The sequence below is a fragment of the Oratosquilla oratoria genome, chromosome 7, assembly GCF_046742065.1.
Source record: "Oratosquilla oratoria isolate Oo_2021 chromosome 7, ASM4674206v1, whole genome shotgun sequence".
In the NCBI taxonomy this organism is placed as follows: domain Eukaryota; kingdom Metazoa; phylum Arthropoda; class Malacostraca; order Stomatopoda; family Squillidae; genus Oratosquilla; species Oratosquilla oratoria.
In genome coordinates, this window is record NC_134783.1 from 12,246,082 (window position 1) to 12,253,581 (window position 7,500).

The window sequence follows — 7,500 nt, forward strand, 5'->3', positions numbered from 1 at the left end:
AGGGTTTTTGAAAAAAAAAAAAAAACGATTCGAAAGGGGGAAAGTTAAAAAAAGGGGGGGGAGAGAAGGTAAACAAAGACGAAGAAAACCGGAAGGAAGCATTAGAAGGGAAACTCGTAACTAATAGAGAAACATCAAAGAGTAAAAAAAAATGGGAAAGACATAAGACAATGGGAAAGAAACGAGGACGAGAAGAGGGGGATGACGACAGAATTAGGGATCGAGATGATACTACGATAAAGATCAGTAAGCAGCATGAAGGAGAAAGAAACCCTTCTGCGACTGAGATGTGGTGATAAGGAAATGTTTTGTTGTTTTCGTGGTGGAAGCAGTGAAGGGGAAGATATTTATCATCATAATTCAGGAGAAAAGATGGATGGAACAAGAAAGAAGGTTGCTGATAGAAGAGTTATGAAGAAGTAGAAAAAGGTGAAGATAAATATGAAGACAAGGCCAAGCTGAGACTGAAAAATGGAAAAGAAGAGGATAAGATGAAGATGAAGGCAAAGATGAAGATGATGATGAATATTTGAGATTAAGATTGAAACAAACAAGAACTTGTTTACCAATAGAGTTATCAACAAATAAAATAGACATAGTAACCATGTTGTGAGCGCTGAAATTTTATTTTATTTTAAGAGAAGGTTAGAGAATTTTATGGATAGGGACGATAGGTCGTAATGAACATGGAATTGCCTAGTGTAGGCCTTATGGTCTCTGGCAGTCTCCTTATATTTTATGTTCTTGTGTCTTGAAAAGCAAACCTGTGTTTATGGCTTAAAATGACAAAGAAGAGAAGAAGATTAAGATGGAGGTAAAGGTGAAGACGAACTTGATGCATATAGACATGAAGAAGGCAATGGAGAAGAAAAATATGTGATGAAAAGAGAGGCAGACATATAAAAAGGAAAACAAAGAATATGAAAAAGAAAAATGGAGAAAACGAGAAAGAAGAGAGATAATAAGAATAAGAAAAAGGAAAAGAAAGAAGGAAGAGGAGAAGGAGGAAAAGGAAGAAAAACAAGAACTGGAAGACAACGAAGAAGAATGTCAATTCGAGGTGAAGATGAAGGTGAAGCTGAGGAAAACAATGCAAGAAGAATAAAAGCAAAAGCATGAGGAAAAAAAAATGTGACAAAGCACAACACGCACTAGAAAAAAAAAAGTTAAAGCCGAAACGATGAGTACTAAAAATAAAGAAGGAAAGGGGGATAAGAGTTATGACAGAAATTTTTAAAAGTAATAAATAGATGTTTTGGTAAGAAATTAAGAGAGAAAGAGGAAGCGAATCAAGTAGAGAAGAAAAGGTAAAAGTTGCAGATGGATAGATGACAATGGAAGAGAAGGCAGCAAGAGGAAGATAGGCAGAGTATTTTAGGGAATTGCTAAATGTGAAGGAGGATAGAAATAGAAAGGTAGTTGCAATGGAAAGTGCTAAGAAAATGATAGTTGATAATAAGAAAATGAGGGGAAAAATAAAAATATAAGGAAAATAAGAAGCAGTTATTAAGATGATGAGAGCAGGATGAGCTAACCTGGGTTTTGGGATGTTATGCATAATGTCTGAAAAAGGAGGTCAAGCGATGTTTATTGTTTAAGAGAATTTTTAAGAGAAGGTAGGAGTGTGAGAGTATTTTATAGAGTGATCACAAAAAAGTGTAATGTGAATTAGTATAGAGTTTAAGCGGATTAGAAGAGGAACAGAGGGAGTAATTTGTGAGGAATAGTGTGGGTTTAGGACAGGTAGGGGATGTTTAGATTAGATTTCTGTGGTAAGAGAGATATGTGAGAAAGATATAGGAAAAGGTAATGGTGTTTGGGGGCTTTTATGGATCTGGAAAAGGCTTATAACAGGGTAGACAGGAACGCACTGTGGGAAGTATTGCAGAAATATGGGATAGGAGGAAAGCTTTTAGCGGCTGTCAAGAGTTTTTACGAGAGTAGTAGAGCGTGTGTCAGGAATAGAAATGGAGAGAGTGAGTGCTTTGAGATAAAGGTCTGACTTCGTCAGGGATATGTTATATCACCATGGCTGTTCAATCTATACATGGATGGGTGGTGCGAGAGGTAAATGCAAGGGTATTGGGCCGAGGATTAGAGATGGTTAAAGAAAATGGATAAAATTGGAGATGAGCCAGTTGCTGTTTGCGGACGGCACTGCGCATGAAGCAGGATCAGAGGAGGGATTGAGATAGTTAGTGGCAGAGTTTGGGAAGGTGTGCGAAAGAAGGAATTTGAGGATAAATGTGGGTAAAAGGTGATAAGATGTACAAAGGGAGAAAATGGCAGCAGAATGGAAGTGAGTATTAAGAGAGAGAGACTGGAGGAGGTGGATAGTTTTAGATACTTGGGTGCAAATGTGGTGGGAAAGAGAAAAATGGAGGTGGAGGTAGAATGTAGATTGAGAGAAGCAAGTAAATGCCTTGGTGGATTAAAAAGTGTAATGAGAAATAGACTTTTCGGAATGAATGATAAGACTAAACTGTATGAACGTGTGGTTTTGCCTATAGCACTGTATGGGGCAGAAACATGGAACATAAGAGTGGAAGAAAGGAGGAGTTTAAATATATTTGAGATGAGGTGTCTGAGAAGCATGGTAGGGGTTAGTAGGCTGAATAGAGTGAGAAATGAGGAGGTGTGGAGGAGAACAGGGGTAAAAAGGGAGCTGGGAGATAGGGTTGTTGAAAGAGTATTGGTATGGTTTGGACACATGGAAAGAATGAGTGAAGAAAGAGTAGTAAAGGAGGTGTGGGAGGTAGAGGCGGAAGGAGTGAAAATGAGGGGTGGACCTAGGATGAGATGGATGGATGGGGTAAAAGGGGCTTTGGGAAAGACGGGAATGTCTGTTGAGGAAGGACGGAAGAGGACAGAAGACATGGGTGAATGGAGAATGGTTGTATATGGATGATGTTGTGATGCATGAGGTGGAATGGGTGGGGGATGAGGGATAAAGGAGTGTGTATGAGAAATAATTTGACGTAGCCCGAAGGGATTTCTCCCCGTCTTCTCCTTTTCTGCATGAGGGAACGGAGAGTGGGGGTCGCGATTTAATGAAGCGGCCTTGCTGTGGATGTGCTGTGTCTTGCAACACTGCTTCTGACCCAGGCCAGTGGGCGACATGCAGGGATGACCCGTCATCAAGTAGGTGCTAAGAGAAGAGGGAGGGAAGAGGGTGGATGAGTGAAAAAACTCTTTGGTATATGTATGGTATATGTTTGTAACAAATAAATAAATAAAATTATGATAAAAATAAAAAAGGAAAAAATAAATAGAATAAAAGATAAAAAAAATCAGAATAAAATGAAAGAAAGCAAAACATAAAAAAAAAAAAAAAAAATCCTACTGTTGTAGAGTCTAATATTTTCACTGTGAAAGATGTATCACGGAGAAGAAGCAAAATGTTTGGCAGCTATCATAACAGATTTAGTAGCAACGAAAACATTTCAATAACTATTGGCCCAACTTTCCCTTTTCCTGTTGTGTCCTAAAACGCATTACAGGGCAGTGGTGACGCCTTCGGCCGCAAATAAACGCTTCCTGCTGTAGGCTCCTCGCCTTCTTCCTTGGGGTATTGATTGCACAAGTTTCATGTGGCAATAACTTAGCAGTGACACCCATATGGACCAAATCACGCAGGATTATTGTATAAAGACAAAAAAAAAACAAAAAAAACAAAACATCACTCCTCCATTAGAACACACATCTTGGAACTCTTCGTTATCACCTCTTTGGGGGTGATATTGCTACATAGTTTAGAAGCGCTAGTTATTGAAGAAGAAATACAGTACATTCTCTGAAATTGTGGTTCGACATTTGTGAGTATTCATCTTCGAAATTGTGGTTTTAGGGGATATTTGGGGCCAAATATTATAGTCCATTAGCACTGCAGCTCTGGAAACAAATTGTTATGTTCACAAATTACAGGTATCCCTTCAGCCAACGCGTGATATAGACTTGTGGCAAATATGCACGCAAATGTAAGAATAACGACATTCCATGCTCTCATGAGTGTCATCGTTTACATGGAATTGAGACAGTTTTTTCATGTTGCTTGTATCACCTACTAAGGAAATATATATAGTAACAGTGTCATGATAGTGGCCATACAAACCTAGCCCACAATTTTTTATTTTGTGACCTTGAGCTTGGGATCAACAGTGGAATTGGACTGAAAGCCATTTAAATTTGAGTATAAAACAAAACTATGCAACTATATTGTCCTCCTCCTCCTCCTACCCCTCCTCCTTCTCCTTCTTCTCTTTCTCCTTCTCCTCCTCCTCCTTCTCCTACTTCTCCTCCTCCTCCTTCTCCTCCTCCTACTCCTTCTTCTTCTTCTCATTTTAATTGTAGTTATTTTTATCACTATTATTGTTATTGGTGCCGTCATTGTCATTGTTACCGTCATTATTATTGTCATTGTTACCGTCACTATTATTGTTATTGTTGCCGTCATTATTAGGTGCTACTATAGCGTGAGATCTACCGCACTATAGCGTGAGGTCTACTTCCCGTTAGCACTATAGCGTGAGGTCTACCATTTCCATACATTTATTTTAGCGATGAATTAGATAATTTGATTTCTAATCACATTCATATTAAAGGAAGAAATGTAAAAATAAACATGTTATCATATATTTCCATACATTTATTCTAGCGATACACACTTCGTACATCTTCTAAGCATGACACAAATAGGTTAGGTTAGGTCAGGTCATGTGGACAGGTCACGTTTTTTATCTATTTGGGCAGGACACATGCAGTACTACCTCTCATTAATAGACGTTAATTAGCTGTGTTTGCGGTGTTTTTGCTGTGTTTTCGGTGTTTTTGGTGCCGTTGTTTAGTGCGTGCAATCACTATGCCACCCAAAAACCACTCCAAATCAACGGATTATTCACATCAACGGACACCGTTACCTCCCTTTTAGTCCGTTAATGAGAGGTAGTGCTGTGTTTGATTGGACATGTGAGGGGAGCGTCATTATCATTATTATTTTCATTATTATTACTATTTTCATCATTATTTTCATTATCAATATTATTGTCATTATTTTATATATTTTTAATACTAATATAATCATCATCATCGTTGTTTTTGGTGTTGTTGCTATTCTTGTTATCGGTGTTGTTGTTCGAATACATATTTGTGTTTTGACAAAATCACTTTATATTAAGATAATTATTGTATGTAAAACGGGATCCAGCGAATTCATCGACAACAATTCACCAACAACAATTCACCGACAATAATTCATCGACAACAATTCATCGACACGCTCAATTAATCGATATACACAATTCATCGAACAATAGAAATAAAAGTATTCTAATTTGAAATATATAACTAGGTCGTGTTTTCATCCTTGATATAGTATACTTTTATCTTTGATAATGAAATAATTACTTTCATAACCTTTATTTAGGATACTACAAAAACAAGGTAGAATTTCTTTTCGTAGTATTTATCAAAAATAGTTAAAACTCTTTAATGACAGACCTATTGAAAATGACAAATTAGTATAAACTAAACTTAAAACTATAAATTGGTTTACTTAAATATAGAAAGCTAGGTTATAAGCTATTGCCCGCAAATAATCTTCCTACAATGTTTTTTATCCGTTCAGAAGAGTCACGATATGTCTTTCTTTGGGGTTGCGATGAAGTACCAGCCAAGTATTAATCGACTTTGACTTCATTATAGCTTTGTTCTTTCCTCAGGAAGTCGAAAAACTTCTAAGTATTAGGGTGGTGTCCAGCAACCTGTGTCTTGAATGTCGTATGCCATCCTTCAAGTGAATTATTTGTTTTTGGTAGAGAATGTAAAACGGTTTTTGTAAACATCACCAATTATAATGAAAACATAGAAAATGAGAACTACTGATGAATTGTGTATATCGATGAATTAACAAGAAAAATATCGACACCAATTGTAATGATAAAAATAATGATGACATAGAAAATGAAAACAACTGATGAATGAATAAAAATATAAATAAATCTGAACAATAATGAAATCACCAATTGTAATGAAAATATAGAAAATGATATATTCTCAGGTTATTCAGGACTGACTGAACCGTCCGCGATTGTCTGAACAGTCCGGGTGAGGTTCTGCTCACGTTTACATCCTCTGGGTCTCCATTCCTTGATTGCGTATGAAGATGTGGTTCTGGTCCATTTTACGTCTCCCGTCCTCTTGTTGATGTTGATGACATAGGAAATGAAAACAACTGGACCAGAACCACATCTTCATACACAATCAGGGAATGGAGACCCAGAGGATGTAGACGTGAGCAGAACTTCCTCCGGACAGTTCAGATAGTCGCGGACGGTTCAGTCACTCCCGGATAATATATCGACCCTATATCAGTGGTTCTCATTTTCTATGTTTTCACTATAGTTGGTTATGTTTACGAAAATCGTTTTACATTCTTTATAAAAAAAATGATAATAATTTGCTTGAAGGATGGCATACGACATTTGAGACATAGGTTGCTGGACACCACCCTAATATTTCGAAGTTTTTCGACTGCCTGAAGAGAGAACAAAACTAAAATAAAGTCAAAGTCGTTCAATACTTGACTGGTTCTTCACCTCAACCACAAAGAAAGAAATATCGTGACTCTTCTGAGTGGTTAAAAATTGTAGAAAGATATCTTTCATATAGCAACGTCGTTGATTATTTGCAGGCAATAGCCCATATAGCCTTCTAATCTTAAGTAAACTAATTTATAGATTTAGGTTTAGTTCAAACTAATTTGTGATTTTTAAGAGTTCTGTCATTAAAGAATATTATCTATTCTTAATAAATACGAATAGAAATTCTACCTTGTTTTTGTAGTATCCTAAATAAAGGCTATGAAATTGATTATTTCATTATCATAAGTAAAAGTATGCTAAATCAAGGATGAAAACACGACCTAGTTATATGTTTTAAATTAGAATAGTTTTATATTTATTTTTCGATGAATTGTGTATATCGATGAAATGAGCGTGTCGATGAATTGTTATCAATAAATTGTTGTCAGTGAATTGTTGTCGGTGAATTCGCCTAGACCCATGTAAAACATATCAACTACCAAGCAACCATAGACAAGTGTGATTATCATTACTCTGAGCTTGCCGAGGGATATGACAAAAGCAGACACTCCTACGACAGGGCAATGGAAACATAAAGCAGATATATGACATATAACTAAAGCGTGTGACAGTTCTTATGGTTGCTCTTGTGTCATCAAGTGTGATATTATTCTGCATAATAAATGCCTGATTTTATGCACCAACACACACACGCACAAACGCACGCACACACACACACACACACACACACACACACACACACACACACACACACACACACACACACACACACACACACACACACACACACACACACACACACACACACACACACACACACACACTCACGCACGCACGCACGCACGCACCCACACACACACACACACGCACGCATGCACGCGCACACACACACACACACACA